This window comes from Stegostoma tigrinum, chromosome 26 (assembly GCF_030684315.1).
Source record: "Stegostoma tigrinum isolate sSteTig4 chromosome 26, sSteTig4.hap1, whole genome shotgun sequence".
Lineage (NCBI taxonomy): Eukaryota > Metazoa > Chordata > Chondrichthyes > Orectolobiformes > Stegostomatidae > Stegostoma > Stegostoma tigrinum.
The window spans coordinates 1,783,358-1,805,817 of NC_081379.1; positions in this window are offsets into that span (position 1 = coordinate 1,783,358).

The window sequence follows — 22,460 nt, forward strand, 5'->3', positions numbered from 1 at the left end:
GGAGACAGGAAGGACAGATTGCTACACAGTAGGACCAGGAGCAGCCCTTGATGACCCCTCGCCATGGCCAATCCCACACAAGGAACCGGAAGCATGACAAGATTGGGCACTTCAACACAGACCGCCCTCAACACACACAGCCACCACAACCATCAGGAGCTGGGACCCTAACCCAGGCCTGGTCCTCCCTGGTGCTGGGCATCCTGAAGGATTAGGTGGGGGGCGTGGAGAGGTCCTTTTAGTAAGATGGTCAGTCCTTTTCCCCACTGTGAGTGCAAAATTTGACAAGGCGCCCTGCTTCTCAGGGCTCGGTTTGAGCTGTGCCTTTGGTGGGGGGTGAGGGGGATTCTCAAGCCATTTGGGGGGAACGTGGAGTTTCCATGAGACAAAATATTCAGCTCTACGTGGTTGTAAGACCTTGTGCAATTGGATGTACGGAGATAATCTCCACCATTCCCCAAACTGGGAGCCGTGTATGCTCCCGGGAGAGGCTAGATTCTACCTCACAACCTCTTGATTGCAAAACAATTGACTAGAAACCCATTCAATTCTGTTTTGTAGAACTCGCCATCTTTTCCTTAATTGCACTGCCATTGCAGTCACTCCTGATGGCCAGTTAAACCACGTTTTATATCCACTTCTGCTTGTTTTGACACTTAAAATGAGACGCCGGGCTGTAATCATTTATGATACATTTCTGTTCAATGCAAAGTGAGACAACCTTCGCTTTTTCCCACAGTCATCATCACAGTAAAATCACCTTTTTCCCAAGGTTGATAATATATTTCAGTCAAGAGACAGTGAAAAAAGATTTTGGCAGGGTGAAAGGTAATGAATGGAGTCTCAGACAAATCAGGTAGCTCTCTCCGAGGGCTGGCATTAACATGATGGGGCTGAATGGTCTCTTTCCATGCTGTAGGGTGCTAAATGATACTTGACAGCATTCGTTAAAGCCATTCTGACACAAGCAAACAGCTGAATATGTCTTCCTGTGCTGCAGAGTTGAAATATTTATGATCTAATTGTCTGGGATTTGTTAGAAGACTCTTGAAACTCATGTCCCATGCAATTGACATTTGCCAGAAGCATGAGAAACGAAACACGCAGAATGAAGGGACAATGAGGGAGGCCAATCCCTGGCTTTTTAAACTCACAAACAGGATGTAAATGATTGAGAAAATCTGCCAATGTATGATCTGTGGGCTTCCATTCAAAATCCAAAATGTGTTATTTTCCTCCTGTAAGTTGAGGAGCTGGTAGCATTTTGTCCTGATTTGTGAAATGAGCATGAGCTGTGCTATCATTTTAGTATTTGTGTATAACTGAGTTTTCAATTCTGCTTCCTTCTTGTATTTGCATCAATACCACAGTTAGACACTTGCCATTATGAGTATTTTTCAGCAAGCTAGTTAGCTATCCAAATTGGTCACTTCACAATCAAACTGGAAGTTACCCATTTAACATTTCCAAATGAGTGCAAGGCTGAAAACTGAAGTCCATAAAATGATTTAAGGACATTCAATCTACAAGCTGATGACTTCTCAGTTATTAATGCTCATTAATATTTACATTAAAGTCACATTTTGTTTAAAACGTAAACCACCCTACCGATTAATCTTGATTTCAGGCAGGAATATCTGTGAGCTAACCTGCATGCGTGTCCCATCGCTTTCTCTACTTATTAACATACATTAAATCTCAGTGAGCGTGAATAAAACTCTCTCTCTCTTTCATCCTTTCAAACTCCACATTAAATACTTGCTACCTCAGGTACAGCCAATAAACTGCAGAGTAGCCCAGTTCGTCCCCTCCCCCCACTGCATCCCAAAACCAGCCCAGCCTGTCCCTGCTTCCCTAACCTGTTCCTCCTCTCACCCATCCCTTCCTCCCACCCCAAGCCGCACCTCCATCTCCTACCTACTAACCTCATCCCACCTCCTTGACCTGTCCGTCTTCCCTGGACTGACCTATCCCCTCCCTACCTCCCCACCTATACACTCCTCTCCACCTATCTTCTTTTCTCTCCAATTTCGGTCCGCCTCCCCCTCTCTCCCTATTTATTCCAGAACCCTCTCCCCATCCCCTTCTCTGATGAAGGGCCTAGGCCTGAAACGGCAGCTTTTGTGCTCCTGAGATGCTGCTTGGCCTGCTGTGTTCATCCAGCTCCACACTTTGTTAACTGCAGAGTACATTGGCCCTTTGAGCTTATTGACACAAACTGTTGGTCAGTGGTTGATTTGTATATTAGCTCCATTTACTCAGCTATCCCCCAAGAAAATGCATCACTCTTTCTCGTGGTATTGAAGAAGAAAATTCCAGCCTTTGACATCCCGTTGTGTGAAATAGACTTCCTAAACCGCCACCCACCCCTCAAACCTGCCACCCTGGCACGGCCTAGATTATGTTCATTTTTTTGTATTCACTCATGGGAAGTGGACATCGCTGGCTGGGCCCAGCATTCGTTGCCCTGTCCCTAATTGCCCCTTGGGAAGGTGGGGGTGAGCTGCCTTCTTGAAGCGCTGCAGTCCATGTGCGGTGGGTTGGCCCACAATGTCCCTTAGGGAGGGAATTCCAGGATTTTGACCCAATGACAGTGAGGGAGCGGGGATATATTTCCAAGTCAGGATGGTGAGTGGCTCGGAGGCGAACTTGCAGGAGGTGGTGTTCCCATGTATCTGCTGCCCTTGTCCTTCTGGATGGAAGTAGTCGTGGGTTTGGAAGGTGCTGTCTGAGGATCTTTGGTGAATTTCTGCAGATTTAGTTTGAAGCTGGAGGAAACACTTTCCAATCTAATAAAGTCCTGGATCATGTTAAAATCCTTAATTACAGCAAACTTGAATTGTTTAATGCAATCCTAGGTGGGCAGATGTTTCTAGTTAACCTGCTCAAGGATGCCTCCAGAGCAAGTGGGATGTGAACCTCAGTCTCCTGGATCAGAGATAGGGACAATACCACACATCACAACAGCCCTCAGCTTTTTCTGGGTAAGCTGTCCTGGCAATATGACCCTTTGTGAACTCATCTCATCACCCAGTGAATCTGTACTGCACCCTTTCCAAAAGCAGTTTTAGGATCAGAATTGTACACAGCATCTGATGACAATATCAACACTAAAGGAGATCAATACCCAACAAAAATAATATTCCATACATCCATGACGCAGCTATAAGAAGTCAAAACGTTGAGTGGACAGCATATTGTTTCTTTTCTGTGAGGGATGGTGAGATTGAAGGATGCTGGGCTTTGATATTCCTTTTTCCACTCCCCTGCACGCTCAGTGCGACTAAAGCAACAGCCCACATCTCCTGGGGCTCTGATCTAGAGCGTGAACACTCTGTCCCAAACAAAGCCACCGACTCAGAGCCGGATAAGGAAATTCCGATGAGGTGCATTCCTGTGGTGCCCTCAGACCAGGACACATTATCCGAATAAAAATATCACAGAATCCCTACAGTGTGGAGACAGGCCCAACAAGCCCACACCACCCCTTGGACCATCCCACTCAGACCCATTCCTCTAATTTGCCACGTCTAACCCACCTAACCTAAACACCCCTGGGCACCATGGGCAATTTAGCCTGGCCAGTCCAACTAGCCTGCACATCTTTGGACTGTGGGAGGAGACTCACGCAGACGCAGGGAGAATGTGCAAACTCCACACAGACAGTTGCCCGAGGCTGGAAACAAACCCCGACCCCTGGTGCTGTGAGGCTGCAGTGCTAATCACTGAGCCACTGTGCCGCTCCAATATGCATCTGCATTGCAATTTTCATCAACAGTGAAGAAGCAGGCCAGGCTTACAGGAACACTGGCCAGTGGGTGTGCTGTATTCCATTGTGGGCGCCAACATTTAGGAAGCGGCTTGAGTCCTCCTCTGCATTATAGGGTAGGCCACGTCAGACGCACAGAAAGTTTAAAAGCACGCATTCAACCAGTTGCTGCAGGCTAAAGATTTTCCCCATTAAACCACTGCTTCTTTTGCCAATCACCTGAAACCTCTAACCTCAGGTCCTCGGCCCTTCAGCCAACACGAAAAATTTGTCCCAATTTGTCCAGGCGCCTCATGATTATTAATATAGAAAGAGAAAGTGCTTGAGACGCTCTGCGGGTCTGAAGCAGTGTAATGTTTTGAGTGAACTATGATTCTCAGGAGCTTTGGTTTCTGAGGAGAAGTCTTTGGACCTGAAGCTTTCATTGTTCCTTCTGTCTCCACAGATGCTGTCAGGCCTGCCTGGGAATCTCCAGTAATTTCTGTTTTTATTTCAGATTTCCAGCGTCAGCTGTATTTTGCTTTATCCTTCATGTAGTTCTTAACCAGAAGTGCCATTAGTTGTAGTGTTGATGGAAGACACTTTGCTTCAGTCAGATATGAACCTGGAGTGTATAGAGTCAGGTTGCTGTGAGCTCAGAGTTCCAGATATATACCTTGAATGTCTGAAAGTGTCACAAGGTCCTGAGGTTTTTGTCACTTCTTTGGGAGGCACGCTGGAGAGCCATGTGCTTGAACCTCCATGTGTTAATGACAGCAACAACACCTCTAACACAGAGAACAGCGTCAAAATAAAATCTGGAAAATATGAACATAAAAGGAACAAGGAAGGTATTTTGGAAGGGTGCACAAAGAGCAGACTGCAACAAATTGTTTTCTAAGAGGATTTAAACCAGGAGAGAGGATCCTTTGAGACTTAGATTACTGCCAGTGAACTATCAGTCATTCTGAAACAACAGCATTTGGGTGTGATCAATTCCCCAGCCTGGATTTGATGCACATTATTACATGAGGGACCAAGCTGGATAACGGAGATCAGTCACAAAGGGTTTGAACTACAGCCAACAGTTCAGCATCATAGATAATAAAATGTGAGGCTGGATGAACACAGCAGGCCAAGCAGCATCTCAGGAGCACAAAAGCTTAAACTGTCCCCTGCAGCTAGTCTGATCAGCTCTGTTCTTTCAGTACTGTGGAGAGGAGCTGGATTTTAAGGCACACATGGAGGGTAGTCAGTAATATTTATTTTGAATGGCTTATCAGTGAAGTGATTTTACACCATTCAATTTCATGATAATGTTGGGTCCAATTGAAATTGTAACACGTAATTATCCTGAAATGGCAGATATGATGGAACAGGATTCCTTTATTGCTGCAGTTTACAAACAGATTGTTAATTAGTCCTTTTTCATTTCATAAAGCTAGATTTAAAATAACACACTGTCTCGCCATCTCCTCATCATGCTGCTCTAGAAAACCAGCCCCAACACACTACACAAACCTGTCCTCCAAGGCTTCAGTGTTCTGTTGGTTTGCCCAGTCAATATGCGTACTGAAATCACCCCATGAAAACTGCACCGCAACTTACTCCCATCTCCTGATTAGTACCATGCTCTACAGGGCAATCACTATGCATCAATAACTCCGACCAGTATCAACAGCTGCTTACTGTTTCTTAGTTCCATCTGGACTGATTCCACACATCATTCTCCCAATCTGAGACCCACCCCTCTTAATGCACGGATCCCACCCCTCATCATCAGCACAGCCTTACCTCTTTCCCATTCCTGTCCATCCTTCCGAAATGCCAGATGTCCTGGAATAGTAATCTCCCAGTCCTGACCACTGGTGCAGCCATATTTCAGTAACAGGAATTGTAAGGTTAACCCCCATGTGTTTCTATGTGTGTCTTTCGATTGTCTCCTTGTTGTGAAGATGAGGTGGAATGTTCTTTCTCTTTTTGACACTTTTGAAGCACAGCCAATGATTAGTTTTGTTTCTCCTGGCTCTAATCTCCGCAGTATCTTTTCGGCTTCCTGTTACTGACTCTACTTCCTTCCAGTTAGGGTTACCCCTCAGGTTCCCATCCTGCATGTTGTATTAATCCATGCTAACAACAGCATCCCCATGAGAGGGGAGTTCAGTCCTCGCTCAGTTACAATGTAACCTGCATTTATTGTCCATCCCTAATTGCTAGAGGACAGTTAAGAGTCAACCACATTGCTGTGGGTCTGGAGTCACATATGGGCCAGACCAGGTAAGGATGGCAGTTTCCGTCCCTAAAGGGCATTAGTAAACCAGATCTGATCTTTTTTAAACCCCTGACAATTGATGCATGGTCATCATTAAATTCTTAATTCCAGACGTTTTATTGAATTCAAATTCCATCTGCCATTGCGGGATTTGAACCTGGGTCGTGTGTGTGTGTGTGTGTGTGTGTGTGTGTGTGTGTGTGTGTGTGTGTGTGTGTGGTTGTGTGTGTGGGGGGGGAGGTGGGGGGTGGTAGTTTATAAGGGGATTACACTTTTGGTCAGTCATGTTATACGGTAATGATCTATAACTGTTTAAGAGAGCTGGAATCTATTTACGTGTGATTTGTTCAATACAAAAACCTACACTATGCTTCCTATTCCCTTGGTTCTGCGAGTCAGATCAATTGGAGGATTATAACCTTTAAGAATCTTTAATGGCTGTGATGTCTGTGAGAATAGTGGGGTTTGATTTCCAGGGGGTTACTCTAGTGAAAGTTTACATGAATCTGAGCAAGGTGTGTTAGACCTTAATCAAAGACTCAGTCTCAGCATAAACGCATTGGCCAGATTTACAACTAAATTAAGCATGAGTTCAATTTAAGCTGTAACATATTTGTTCAGTGCTGTTTGATGCCTTGTCTAAATAAAAAGTGAAGTATTATCAACGGAAATCCGACCACATTAATACTGTCAATCATTCATGTTTAGAGAGAAATAAAAGCTCCTTTCACTAAATAGACAACATCATTTCAATATTGTTCTATTTGTCTAGCATCCATATTAATATTAATCATGCATCTGAAGGACAGAAGACAGATATTTCGTGGCAACAGATTTCAAAGAACATGTAACCTGAATTATTGTATTTTTGAGAATCAATGCACTTGTCATTAACACAATAGAGTGTTAAATTGGAGGATGTAATGCAGCAATTTCTTAATATTTTAACATATCCTTTTATGTTTGAAAAAGTTTCAAACAGTGCATTTCTTTTACACATAAGAGTAGTCATTAATAGGTGCACAGTGTGGAATCTGTTGACATAAATAAATCCTCATCATCAGTTCTCTTTACTCATTAATTTTTCACGACTTTTCCCCAGTTCCCATTAATTTAAAAAAAGCTACTTGCTGTTCCCTAGCAACTGTCATAAACTCAGCATTGCCTGACAATTTTCTACAGCCTTTGAAGCACTCTCAAAATGCTGTGGTGTAAGAACCCCAGTGGAGAATTCTTGATTCCCAAAGGGATGAGATTATCTAGCGATATGCAACAATGTAGAGCTAAGAGTAAAATCAGGTGAGCCGTGATCTTTTATCAAGTGACAGGTCAACCTCAAAGGGTCGAGTGGACTCTCCTCTTGTTCCTTGTTGCTACGCTCATATGTAATCACTGCTGGCCATTGTAGTACATTTGGGTCACAAATATCCTTTAGGGAAGGAAATCTGCCATCCTTACCTGGTCTGACCTACATGTGACTCCAGACCCACAGCAATGTGGTTGACTCTTAATTGCCCTCCACATGAGACTCAGTTATATTTGCAGTTGCCAGCTTTGTGCTGTTGCCAGCATTGTTATTTATTTGCTGAGTCTGAATTCTGCTGAATCAAAATGGGGATGGAACAGGTGCAAGCAAGCATTGTTTGTTCTGCAAATACTGGGCAGAAGGAACTGAAGTGCCATGCAGAGAATGTAATAGCTGTAGCTCAGCACATGACCAGTACAGCTGAAGAGGTGGATTTAATGTGCGAATATAATATCCCTGTTTACAGAGCTAGATCCATGGCTTTCATTCTGATCATTAACATTTTGATTGATGTGAGTGACAGTTTTGTTCAGAGTGGAAAAGCCTGGTTAGCAATAATGTTACAGAGAATGACCTGGAATCTACAGCAACAAAACAGGCCATTCGGTCCATTGGTTCCATGTTGGGTATTTCTGCCTTGTGCAAATAGGCTCCTTCACCCAGCCATCTTGTCATATCCTTCTTACCATTTCACCTGCGATCTTTATCCAGCTTTGCAATTGTGCACACAGTGTTATAGTGCAGAGTAAGACTATTCGACCCATTGTGCCTTCATTAGCTCTTCAAATAAGCATCACTTCCTCGTGCTAATCTCCACTTTCCCCACATCCCTACATATTATTTCGATCCGAACAACCATCCAATGTCTCTCTTCAATGCTTCAGTTCAACCTGCCTCCACCACACTTCCGGGCGGACAATTCCAGACCCCAACCACTTGCTGTGTGTAAACATGATTCTTCATTTCGCTGTTGTTCCTTATGTTCCTCACCCTAAAAGTTCAGCGTGATTTGCCTCGGAGATGATACAGCACAAGAGACTCTCGCTCTCAAAACAGCAGGTGCTGGGTGTGGCAATATCAGTGCAGAGCGAAACAGAGTTAACATTGCAACTCCAAGACGACCTTTCTTCAGAGCCATGATGGTTTTTATGAGCTTGGAAGTCCATTTTGCAAGAGTTTTTACCACAGGGCTTTTAGGGGCAAGCTGAATGTTAACATAATGACCGGCTGCCCTCAAATATTTGTGTAAAAAATTGCAATGGGATGATTTCAAAGGAGAGCAGGAAAATTCCCCACTGCCCACACTGGCTAAATACTGCCTCTCAATTACCATCAACAAAACAATTTGCTCCTTTTGCTGTCTGTGTATGGGATGTTCCTGAGTTTAAATTGCACCCCATATTTCCTACATTACAACAGTGCCTGGCATCAAATTTCCTCTCGGTGCCACATCCAGAGAGGCACTAAATAAATAAACTTCTTAGCTTTTCTGTTTATTTGGGAGCATTGTGATGCTCCACATTCAAATACACTCAGTACCTGACTGAAGGAGGGAAGGAGGAGCACTGTGAGGTATTTATTCTTCAATTGTGCAACTGGACATTGCTGGCTGGTCAATATTTTTATTGCCCGCCCCCAGTTGCCCCTTGAGATGGTGGGGGTGAACTGCCATGAAGCAGTCCATGTGCTGTAGATTGACCCACAATACCCTGAGTGAGGGAATTCCACGATTTTGATCCAGTGACAGTGAAGGAAGATGAGATTTTTTTTCAAGTCAGCGTGGTGAGTGGCTGGGAGGGGAACTCGTAGGGGGTGGTGTTCCCATGTATCTGCTGCCCTTGTCCTTCTAGACGGAAGTGGTCGTGGGTTTGGAAGGTGCTGTCTGAGGATCTTTGGTGAATTTCTGCAGAGCATCTTGTAGATAGTACACACTGCTGCGACTGAGCATCGGTGGGGGAGGGAGTGGGATGTTTGTGGATGTGGTGCCAATCAAGCGGCTGCTTTGTCCTGGATGGTGTTGAGCTTCTTGAGTGTTGTTGGGGCTGCCCCCATCCAGGCAAGTGGAGAGTATTCCATCACACTCCTGGCTTGTGCCTGGGAGATGGTGGATAGGTTTTGGGGAGCCAGGAGGTGAGCTACTTGCTGCACTATTCCCAGCTTCTGACATGTGCTTGTAGAACACTGTGTTAATGTGGTGAGTCCAGTTGAGTTTCTGGTCAACGATAGCCCCCAGGATGTTGCTAACGGGGGATTCAGTGACGGTGACACCATTGAATATCAAGGGGCGGTGGTTGGATTGTCACAGCCTGGCATTTGTGTGGCACGAACGTCACTTGCCACTTGTCAGCCCGAACCTAGATATTGTCCAGATCTTGCTGCATGTGAACGCGGTCTGCTTCGGTATCTGAGGATTCACGAATGGTGCTGAGCTTTGTGCAATCATCCCCACTTCTGACCTTATGATAGAGGGGAGGTCATTGATGAAGCAGCTGAAGATGGTTGGGCTGAGGGTACCACCCTGAGGAAGTCCTGCAGAGATGTCCTGGAGCTGAGATAACTGACCCCCAACGACCACGACCACCTTCTATGTGCCAGGTAGGACTCCAACCACCGGAGAGTTTGCCCCTGATACCCACTGATTCCAGCTTTGCCAGGGCTCCTTGATGCCACACTCGGTTGAACGAAGCCTTGATGTCTAGGGCTGTCACTCTCACCTCACCCTCTGGAATTCGGCTCTTTTGTCCATGTTTGACCCAAGGCTGTAATGAGATCAGGAGCTGAGTGGCCCTGGTGGAACCCAAACTGGGCGTCACTGAGCAGGCTATTGCTGAGCAGGTGCTGCTTGACAGCTCTGTTACTGACACCTTCCATCACTTTACTGATGATCAAGTGGAGACTGATGGGGCGGTAATTGGCCGGGTTGGATTTGTCCTGCTTTTTGTGTACAGGACACACCTGGGCAATTTTCCACATTGTCAGGTAGATGCCAGTGTTGTAACTGCACTGGAACAGCTTGGCTCGGGGAGCGGCAAGTTCTGGAGCACCAGTCCTCAGTACTATTGCCGGAAGGTTGTCAGGGCCCATAGCCTTTGCAGTACCCAGTGTCTCCAACCGTTTCTTGATATCACAAGGAGTGAATCGAATTGGCTGAAGACTGGTATCTGTGATGCTGGGGACCACTAGAGGAGGCTGAGATGGATCATCCACTCGGCACTTCTGGCTGAAGATTGCTGCGAATGCTTCAGCCTTATCTTTTGCACTGATGTGCTGGGCTCTTCCATCATTGAGGATGGGGATACTTGTGGAGCTGCCTCCTTCACTGAATTGTTTAATTGTCCACCATTCACTACTGGATATGGCAGGACTGCAGAGCTTAGATCTGATCCTTTGGTTGTGGGATCGCTTAGCTCTGTCTATCACTTGCTGCTTGCACTGTTTGGTGAGCAAGTAGTCCTGTTTGTTGGCTTCACCAGGTTGGCACCTCATCTTCAGGTATGCCTGGTGCTGCTCCTGGCATGCCCTCCTGCACTGTCCATTGAACCAGGGTTAATGCCCTGGCTGGATGGTGATGGTTGAGTGAGGGATGTGCCAAGCCATGAGGTTACAGATTGTGCTTTTATTGAATTCATTCACAGGATGAGGGTGTCACTGACCAGGCAGCATTTACTGTCCATCCCTAATTGCCCAGAGGGCAGTTAAGAGTCAACCACATTGCTGTGGGTCTGGAGTCACATGTACACCAGACCAGGTAACAATGGCAGATTCCCTCCTTGAACGACATGAGTTTTTAACAACAATTGTTTCATGGTTATCATTAGACTCCTAATGCTAGATTGTTATTGAGTTTAAATTCAATTGCAGGATTTGAAGCCAGGTCCACGGAGCATTCCCTTGGTCTCTTGGCCGAAGAGTTTAGCGATAATGCCGCCAGACCTTCAACTCCCTGATGTCTGCCCATGTCTTTGCTGTCGACTCCATGACCCCCATGGTCTACTCCCCATGACCCCCCTTTCCACCCTCTCACATTCCTGTGGCCTATGACCCAGGAACGGGGTTTGTTTGGGGGGCGTGGGGGGGGGGGGCGGGGGTTGCGGTGGTGTGGGGAGGAGACACCTCCTGCTCTTTGCTCGCTTTGCCACTCCATTGAGCTGCCAGCCTCGGGATAGCCAGTAATTCCTGAAGGTGGGAATTCTTTTCCCATGCTCCTTGGCCTGGGGAAAGGTCTGGTTTCCCATGCAGCTGAAGGTGTTCTCAAAAGGAGGAGAGTCGGGTCTCTCACCAGCCTCTGTTGTTTCCATCCAACACAGAGTATTGACAGTGTTCTCGGATTTCATTTCAGATCTCCAACAACTCTAGTATTTTGGTTTTGATCTTGAATGGGGAGTTGGTCCGGAAGTAGGGGTCGGACCTGGGAAAATGGCAGAAGGTGATCTTTGGTATTCCCTTGAATCTTACCAGGAGATCAGCTTTTCCTTCTCTTCTCAGGTGAGTGAATAAATGGCCACGAATTACAGCTTGCTGTCAACAGTGAGGTTTCTCAGGAGGCAGTTTCAGTTGGTGGGAGAGGAAAGCTGTAAAGCAACACTGACCGATGGCATGAGTGATCAGATGGAGATTACGTGACTTTGTTCATTTTAAAACTGAGTGAGAGTGATCAGATAATTTTTGAATTGGTCAGATGGCAGGAGCTGTGACGGTACAGAGAGATTAGGGATCCAGGTACAGGAATCTATAAAAGCCGGTGGACAGGAACATTAATAAATGCAAAGAGAGTTAATGGACATTTAACCCAGATCCAAGTGGATGCCGCCGGGGAGAAGGAAGCTACAGACCTGGCGGCATATGTGGAGAGAAAAACAGAGTTCATGTTTTGATCCCAGTGACTCTTCCTCAGAACTGATTCTTGTTAGATGATTAATAGTAGTAGGTTTAGAGGCTGCTGTCAGATTAGCTAGTCCTGCACCTAACTTGTATATTTTTATGCATTATATATTACATCTTGTCCTACAACTGATGCATTTTTGACAATTATTACAAGAGCATTTTTACTTTTACAGAAACAATATAGGAAATCTGAAATAAAGTCAGCAAGTGCTGTAAACACACAATAGGCCAGGCAGCATCTGCAGAGAGAAACAGTTAATATTTGATGTTTCAAGGACCCTTCATCAGAATTGCTGGAATCTGAAATCTCTGTCCCAACTTCTTCATCATTAATCTCTCGCTGAGATTGGATTGTTTTCCTGATGACCTGATACTGAAGATTTCCAGGAATGTTGCTGGGATTGGAGGGTTTGAGCCACAGGGAGAGGGTGAATAGTCTGGGGCTGTTTTCCCTGGAGCATCGGAGGCCGAGGGGTGAAATTATAGAGGTTTATAAAATCCTGAGCGGTATGAACCGGGTGAACGGCCAAGGTCTTTCTCCCAGGGTAGGAGAATCCAAAACCAGAGGGCACAGGTTAAAGGAGAGAGGGGATACATTTAAAAGGGACCTAAGGGGCAATTTTTTCAAGCAGAGCATGGTGTTTGTATGGAACGCGGAAGTACTAGAGGCTGTTACAACAACGACATTTAAGAGGCATCTGGTTGTATAAATGAATAGCAAGGGTTTAGAGAGATATGGGCCAAATGCTGGCAAATGGGACCAGATTAATTTAGGATATCTGGTTGCAAGGAGGAGTTGGACCGAAGGGTCTGTTTCTGTGCTGTACTTCTCTACAACTCTATGATACTCCTGAGTTGTGGAATCTGCTTCAAGTGGAAATCCATGGTCAAGTTTCAATTTTCTTTATTTTTTCATGGGATTATGGTTGTCATTGTCTTTTCCTAAATTCTATTGAGCTGAGTCATGTGTGACACCATTTCTGAGTCAACATCATTTCTCTGGGTTTGGAGTCACATGGAGACCAGGTAAGGATGGCACATCTCCCCCCAACAAAGGGCATTAGTAAACCAGATGGGGCATTATGACAATTGACAATGGTAACATGGTCACTATTACAGAGTAGAATTTTGCATTTTAATTCCAGTTTTTAAGATAGAGCTGATTAGATTTGCGTTAAGTAAAGGTGACAGGTTCTAGTGTAGAGAGAGAATGGGAACTGCAGATGCTGGAGAATCCGAGATAACAAGGTGTAGAACTGGATGAACACAGCAGGCCAAGCAGCATCTCAGGAGCACAAAAGTTGATTCAGAAAAATGATGAAGGGTCTAGGCCCGAAACATCAGCTTTTGTGCTCCTGAGATGCTGCTTGGCCTGCTGTGTTCATCCAGCTCCACACTTTGTTATCTCAGGTTCTAGTGTAGATTTGAGATTGCAGTCAGAATGGAGTGGTGGAATAGTCTCAAAGCCTGAGCTGTCAACTACTTGTTTGCAATGATCATTAATTGAATTTAAATTCCATTTTCTGTCACAGTTAGAGTTGAACCTATGACCTTCAAGGAATAGCTTGTGTCTGTGAGCTACTGTTCTACTGACCTAACCACTGTGCTATCATTACCCTTTTACAGCCAGCATCATCTGGGTAACAGCATCCAGGAGCTAATAGCATTTATCCTATATATTGCAGCTAACCAGTAACAGTTCTAAGTCTTAATGATCATCTGGTATTTAAACTTTTACTGCTTTTTTCTATAAGAAAAGCATCAATAATTAACCAAATCCAGCTCACTCAACATTACATCCAGGAGGCAAGCAATGAGAACTATCAAAGAACTTGTAAAATTTTCCATTCTCCCTTACCTTGCTGCCTGTATGCCTTCAGATTATCACTTTTACTTATAATTAAATTTGAAACAAGGCAGTGAATTCTCAAATTGGAAACGTGCTCTCTGAATTCTAAGAGGCTAATTAAATTGGAAGGCACCTAAGGGTTTCTTTCTTGCTAAATAATGGGATGGTCTTTACAGCAAGGTGCTCACTCGGTCTCAGTGACCTTATCACCACAAGTGGGAATAATTCACCCACACGCTGAAGAGTGAGAGCCTTCTGTCAAATACAGACAAACAAATCCTCACTGTTGCATCACTGTCTGTGCAGGCTAGAGATCATCGATGCACAAACAATGATAATCAACAGGAAAATGCTGATCTAATCGACCTGCTCAGTGAACTTATTACACATCTCTGGAGCAGAGGTATTTTGAATCCCGGCCTCCTGGTCCGACATGGGGACAATATCAATGGACCGCAAAAGCCTTTAAAATAAGGTATAGTCCATTGATTATTTGCCGAACCAAGAATAAAATTAAGTCTTTCTCTCAATCCATCCCATACAATGGCGCCCAGATCAGTGAAGCATGACAGGGAGGGATTCCATTTGACCCTGAGCACTTCTGCCAACTGTGTGTTGTTTCAATTCCATTATGACGTGCATTTTTGTTTGCCTTGCTCGAGGATGGATGTAATTGCATTGGAGAAAGTTCAAAGAAAGTTCACTAGATTCATTCCACAGGTGAATGGCTCGTCTTATGTGGGGAGATGGAGAAATTTAGGCCGATGCTGTCTGGAATTTAGAAGCATTGGAGGCAATCTAATTGCTGTTGCAATGATTGTAATGAGGTCAGACAGCTAGACCTGGTAGAATAGGAGTTCCCTGATTGAGGCTGTTAATCTGGTCCAATCAGGGAGCCCTGGCTGACAGATAGAAACAGGAGTGACAGGTGTTCTGTTCACTCTGAGAAGTGACAGGGGTTCTGTTCACTCTGATGGAGGTAATTCAGTGTCAAGGATCTCCATGTGTAAATAAAGGATGACTTTGTGATAGTATACCAGCCTCTGTAGAATTATTTCAATGTACATAAGGCCCCTCCTCAGAACGATAGAAAGGGTCACTGGACCTGAAACATTAACTCTGATTTTTTTTTCTTCACAGATGCTGCCAGACCAGCTGAGCTCTTCCAGCAACTTCTGTTTTTGTTGGGTGCGCTTGGATTGTTTTCCCGAGAGTGTTGGAGGCTCAGGGGAGACCTGATAGAAGTATATAAAAGTATGAGGGGCACAAATAGTGTGGATTGTCTGAGTCCTTTTCCAAGGGTGGAAATGTCAAATACCAGGGGGAGCAGATCTAAGGTGCAAGGGGGGAACAGTCAAAAGGAGATGTGCAAGGCGAGTTTACACAGAGGATGGTAGACGCCCGGAACGCACTGCCATGGGAGGTGGAAGAAGTGCATTTCGACAGACATATGAACAGGTAAGTAATGGAAAGAAACGCACCATGTGCAGGCAAATGGCATTAGTTTACAATGGCATCATGGTTGGCACAGGGATGATGGGCTGAAGGGCCTGTTGCTGTGCTATACAGTACTGCTGTGTTCTATCTATGGTCTTATTAACTGCTATCACTGCTTTTCCTGATTTATGTATTTGTCCTTCTAGATCCCTATGTTGCTCAATCACCTTCTGACATTCTGAATTATATGACTTGCTGATTTTTCCAACCAAAATCTACAGCCTCATCTTTTCTGTTTTGTTCCTTGCTTCTATTTCCCACCATTTCTCTTATTCCCTCTCTATTTCGCTTTTCCTCCCGATAGTGACCCAGGTCAAGGCCCCTCCACTCACAGCCTGTGAATTTGGGACATTACAAATAAAACCCATGGTCTTCTACTGAATTCATCGCCCAGTGTTAAAATAGTGCAATTAGAACAGGGGAAAATTGAACAAAAACAGCATTATAGACCACTTGTGTTGTTACACAACTGATCCAAGAAACCCAGTCATATCAACTACAGAAATAGAAATTAGCAGCTAAAGTCGACCATTCAGCCCCTTGAGACTGCTCTGTCACTCAATAAAATCATGGTTGACCTAACTGTGTTCTAAGTTTCACATTCACAGCTAGCTCAGTTTGATTTCTTTAACTTCCCTATGTAACAGGAATGTGTCAATGGCCAAAATATTTAATGATACTGCCTCCATCACATTTCTAATCAGAGATTTCCAAAATCACACAACCTCCTGAAACAACCAAAAAACCTCCTCATCTCCATCCCTCAGCCTCAGCTAACTGGCTCACAGTTCTTCTGCACTATCTCACTGTCAGGACAGCGTGGACACGTTACAAAAGGCCTGGCATGGCACTCAGCATTGGTCAATTCTGTTGTCGGGGGTGGTGGTCGGTGAGGGAGATGTACTGTTGTACTGGCACTGTGGTCAGTCCATCTCATCTGTTTGATAGCTCTGTTACTGACAACCTCCATCACTTTACTGACAATCGAGAGGAGACTGATGGGGCGGTAATTGGCTGGGTTGGATTTGTCCTGCTTTTTGTGTACAGGACATACCTGGATATTTTTCCACATTGTCGGGTAGATACCAGTGTTGTAACTGTACTGGAACAGCTTGGCTCGGGGATTGGCAAGTTCTGGAGCACCAGTCCTCAGTACTATTGCTGGAAGGTTGTCAGGGCACATAGCCTTTGCAGTATCCAGTGTCTCCAACCGTTTCTTAATATCACGTGGAGTGAATCGAATTGGCTGAAAACTGGTATCTGTGATGCTGGGGACCACTAGACAGGCCGATATGGATCATCTACTTGGCACTTCTGGCTGAAGATTGCTGCGAATGCTTCAGCCTTATCTTTTGCACTGATGCGCTGGGCTCTTCCATCACTGAGGATGGGGATACTTGTGGAACCTCCTTCTCCAGTGAGTTGTTTAATTGCCACCACCATTCACAACTGGCTGCAGTAGGACTGCAGAGCTTGGATCAGATCTGTTGGTTGTGGGATTGCTTAGCTCTGTCTATCTATTCCTTATGCTGTTTGGTGTGCAAGTAGTCCTGTTTGGTGGCTTCACCAGGTGGGCACCTCATCTTCAGGTATAGCCTGGTGCTGCTCCTGGCATGCCCCCCTGCACTCCCCATTGAACCAGGGTAGACCCCCTGGCTTGATGGTGATGGTTGAGTGGGGGATGTGCTGGGCCATACGGTTACAGATTGTGCTGAAGTACAGTTCTTCTGCAGTTGCGGTTTGAATGAGAATTGAACGCTGATAATGTACAGGGGGAGTTCAATGCCATGACATTATTTTTACATGCTGCAATGCAGACATTCCTGAAGACTTTGTGCAATTACTATAACTTTTAAAAGTGTTCCTGATGAGCTGCTCATGTTTTTTTCATGTCGTGTTTTCCCAGAAGCAGGTGATGCAGTGATCAGTGTTGTTAGCACACTGTCAAAGTACAGAGTGGTGAGAAAACATTTTTGATTTCAAACCAAGGATCTGCTCTGCACTCACCACTTTCACTTTGCTTGATCTTAAAGCAAAAAGTTCAATTCCGCTTGAAGTATCTTGTGGTTTTCCAGCGTTTAAGTCCATGGAACATGTGCCAAAGACAATCAACTTCATATTGTGACAGATGTCCAGAAATTTAACAGCTAACCCTGTACACTGAAATGACATGCCTGATTTACACATTGTGGTCTGTGCTTTGGATATTTTGAGTAGTTTACGTATTAAAAACACTTTACTCAGGTATTTCTGTCAGTGATGTGGACAAATGAACTTGGAATTTGGCTTTCAGTACAACTCAATTTTATTAACAAAGTTGTATCAGACATAATAGGAACTGCAGATGCTGGAGAATCCGTGATAACAAGGTGTAGAGCTGGATGAACACAGCAGTGTCTTTGGAGCAGGAAAGCTGATGTTTTGGGCCTAGACCCTTCTGAACACAATGTGTGAGCATTTTAGAATGTTAGAGTCAGGTTTATTGGTACAGCGTACTCCAGTTACAAAAGAACACTGTACAATGTCACCAACACATCACACCGTCTTAGGTAGAAAGCACCTGAGTGCAAATCTTAGTTACAAAAAATAGAGAAAACAAGGAAAAAAGTTACACTACATTACAGATATACATAGTATAGTGACTGATTCCCAACTGGTAGCCACCTTTGCTCAGAGCGCACTGGCCATGATTCCTGCTCCGCTTGGGTCTGCTGGCTGCCCCCACTCTACTCCAGGACGCAGGCTGCTCCCAATTCGCTCCTGGCCTGCTGGCCGCTGTCCCCGCTCTTGTCCGCTGGCCACTCATTTCCCAAATTCCCACAATATCCACTCTCTACCTAGCCTCACCCAACTCAGGAAGGATATTATCTGCAACATTCCACATATTTGAGCTGGGCCAGTGGAAACTCTTTTTCTCTCTGTTGGAGGGCTGGCTCTCCCACGAAGGTAAAGGTCAGGATGGATCTTCTTTCTCTCTCTCCAGGCGAATGAGGCCAGGTCAAGTATTCACTGCGAGTCTTCAATGAGGGGGTGTGTTTCAGTCCACCCTCACCGTGGACCTTCCTGAATGTTCTGTGGCCTTTGGCCAATGGGATCATGAGTTGGGTTTAAAACATCCAAAGGGGTCATGCCAACACCCTTCATTGTTGCCACGCTGGGAAGATGTAAAGTGCTGGAAGTCAAGGTGCCAGAAAGTCTGATTGATATCTTTCCAATATACAACCTTTAGGCTGGCTGTAACTTTTTAAAAAATTCATTCATGCAAAACTTAAATCCTCTGTTCTGGTCTTCTGAGATTGTGCAATAGTATAAAGCCACTCAGGGCATTAACTGTTTCTTCAGACTGAAAGCATAACCTGACCATATTGGGTTAGTGGTCACTGAGAGTATAGGCGTATCTATGTGGAAATCATGAACAGTGACACTTGTCCAAGGATGCTTCAGCATTATTGGAACATTGCTCAATGATTTCAGGTCTTTTTTTAATTGAAACAGATAAATGTCTAAAGGTCTTAATTAAAGGAATTATTTCCCTGGGTGCAGAAAGTGCAGGAGAAACTCAGCAGGTTCTGGCAGCATCTGTAGAGAGAGAAACAGAGTTAATATGACTCTTCCTTGGAGCTGAAGTCCAGTCAATTTCTGATGAAGGGTCTAGACCTGAAACGTCAGCTTTTGTGCTCCTAAGATGCTGCTTGGCCTGCTGTGTTCATCCAGCTCCACACTTTGCAATCTCAGTAGGATTGGTGTGTCACTTTGGATGGAGAAGAGGAGATATTTATTCACTTAGAGGGGGATTAATCTTTGGAATTCTCTACCTGGAAGGTTATGGAAGCTCAATCATTGGCTGCGTCAAAGCTAAGGTTAGTAGATGTTTCAATACCAAGGATATAAAGAAATTTGGGGATATGATTGTAAGAAGGAATTGGAATAGAAAATTATCAATGATCTTGCTGAATTACAAAGCAGACCCTAAGGACTGAAATAAAGATAACAAAGTGTGGAGCTGGATGAACACAACAGGCCAAGCAGCATCCTCGGAGCACAAAAGCTGACGTTTCGGGTCCAGACCCTTCATCAGAGCTGAAGTCCAGTCAATTTCTGATGAAGGGTCTAGGCTCAAAACGTCAGCTTTTGTGCTCCTGAGATGCTGCTGGGCCTGCTGTGTTCATCCAGCTCTACACTTTGTTATCTCGGATTCTCCAGCATCTGCAGTTCCTATTATTCCTAAGGACTGAAAGCTTGGCTCCATTTCTGAGTCCTATTACAGAAATGCTAGAATTCATCTGAAACTTAGTGACTGGTCCCTTCCCAATTCGCAAATCCGTCACATTGAACAGTTTAGCTGAAAATATTTTGGAGAACACAGCTAGATTCCTGCATTCTGTTTTTGTACATTGGCTGCTCTTTGTGGCACTGTGCTGTCATTTACTGTTTTGTACTCTCACATCTGGTTTCCCTATACCAGGAAAATCGTTGCATCTCTGTTGATTCTGTTTTCAAGAAAACTGCTTTTATGTTGCAATTGAGCTGTTCAGTTTAGCGATCCGGGAAGCCTTCCTCTTTTCAAGAACTTTAGTTGCCAGTGATTAAAAATAATAATCTTATCAAGCTTCTTCTTTCAATAATCAGCTCAGTGCAGCTTTTAAGTTTAGACACAAAATCACAGTCAGGTGGGCTCTCATTTCAAAAGCTGCTTCATAATACTCTTTTGTTTCCTTTTAAAACAGAAAATCTTTGCTCATTGGAGGCTTAAGTGTTTGGTAAGACCAGAGCTAATTCCAATCGCCAGCTTCCCTGGAGAAGGTGGTTCCGAGCTACCTCATGAACCACTGCAAAACCTGCAAGTTGGCTGGAGGAGACTGTTCTCGGGTATTGAGATGGTTGGAGGGTAGGAGGCCTTTGGAAATGAGATAGCAAGAGTTCAGAGACATTATGTTGCTGTTATCGCGAAGGGCAAGGCTGGTAGTTGTAGGGGATGTTGGATAAATAGATAAATTCAAGCTCTGGTTAAAAAAAAAGCATATATCAGATATGGACAGCTGGGATCAAATGAATCTCTTGAGAAGTATAAGGGCAGGAGACCAAAAAAGGGGATATGGAGTAACTTTGGAAAATAAGGAGAATCCAAAGGGATTGCACAAAAATCTTAACGGCAAAGGGGTAACTAGGGAGAGAACAGGGCCCCTTAAAGATCAACAGATAAATGAGATTGTCTACGTGTGGGACCACAGGAGATGGGTGAGATGCTAAATGAAAATTTTGCATCACTGTTAACTGTGAAGGGGAGCTTAGGCAAATAAATGGAGATGTCTGGAAAAGTCATATTACAGAAGTGGGGGTGCTGGAGGTGTTTAAATATGTAAAGGTAGATTTGGATACTGCTGGGGGGGATGACCTACCAGAGGAAAGCCATAGTAGTCAGTTCTCTGGCACTGAGCCTGACACTGTGGCAAAGAAGGGAAGGGGGCAGAATAGAAAAGTACTCGTGGTAGGGGACTCGATAGTTAGGGGAATCGACAGGAGATTTTGTGGTCAGGATCGGGATTCCCGGAAGGTATGTTGCCTCCCTGGTGCCAGGGTCCGGGACGTCTCCGATCGGGTGTATAAGGTTCTAAAAGGGGAGGGCGAACAGCCAGAAATCGTGTTACATTTTGGCACTAATGATATAGCCAGAAATAGGATTGAGGATATAAAAAGTGATTTCAGGGAGTTAGGATGGAAGCTGCAAAGCAGGACGAACAGAGTAGTGTTCTCTAGTTTACTACCGGTGCCACGAGATAGCGATGCAAGGAACAGGGAGCGGGCACAGCTTAACACGTGGCTGCGCAGCTGGTGTAGGAGGGAGGGCTTCAGATATGTAGATAATTGGGATGCCTTCTGGGGAAGGTGGGACCTGTACAAGAAGGACGGGTTGCATCTGAACTGGAAGGGGACCAATGTCCTGGGTGGAAGGTTTGCTCGAGTAGTTCGAGAGGGTTTAAACTAGTATGGCAGGGGGGTGGGAACCTGAGCTGTATACCAGAGGTGAGAGTTGATGCAGGTGAGGCAGTAGCAAGAGGTAGACCAGCTAGAGGGAAGGATTTTTCTGGGAATGAACCAAGGGATCAGTTAAAGTGTGTTTGCTTTAACTCAAGGAGTATCAGGAATAGAAGTGATGAACTTAGAGCATGGACCAGTACCTGGTGCTATGATGTTGTGGCCATAACAGAGACATGGGTTTCTCAGGGGCAGGAATGGTTGCTGGATGTTCCAGGGTTTAGAGCATTTAAAAAGAATAGGGAGGGGGGAAAAGAGGAGGGGGTGTAGCACTACTAATCAGAGAGGGAATCACAGCTACAGAAGCTTCCATTGTCGAGGAAGATCTGCCTACTGAGTCAGTATGGGTGGAAATTAGGAACAGCAAGGGAGTAGTCACCTCGTTAGGGGTTTACTACAGGCCCCCCAATAGCAGCAGGGAGATTGAAGAAAGCATAGGTCGACAGATTTTGGAAAAGTGTGCACGCAGTAGGGTTGTTGTAATGGGTGATTTTAACTTTCCCAATATTGATTGGAACCTCCTTCGAGCAGAAGATTTGAATGGAGCTGCTTTTGTAAGGTGTGTTCAGGAGGGTTTCCTAACTCAGTACGTTGACAGGCCGACGAGGGGAGAGGCCATTCTAGACTTGGTGCTCGGAAACAAGCTGGGGCAGGTATCAGATCTTGTGGTGGGAGAGCAGTTTGGTGATAGTGACCATAACTGCCTCACATTCTACATAGCTATGGAGAAGGAGAGGATTAGGCAAAATGGGAGGATATTTAATTGGGGAAGAGGAAACTATGATGCGTTTAGACATGAGTTAGGAAGCATGGACTGGGAGCAATTGTTCCATGGTAAAGGCACTATAGACATGTGGAGACTGTTTAA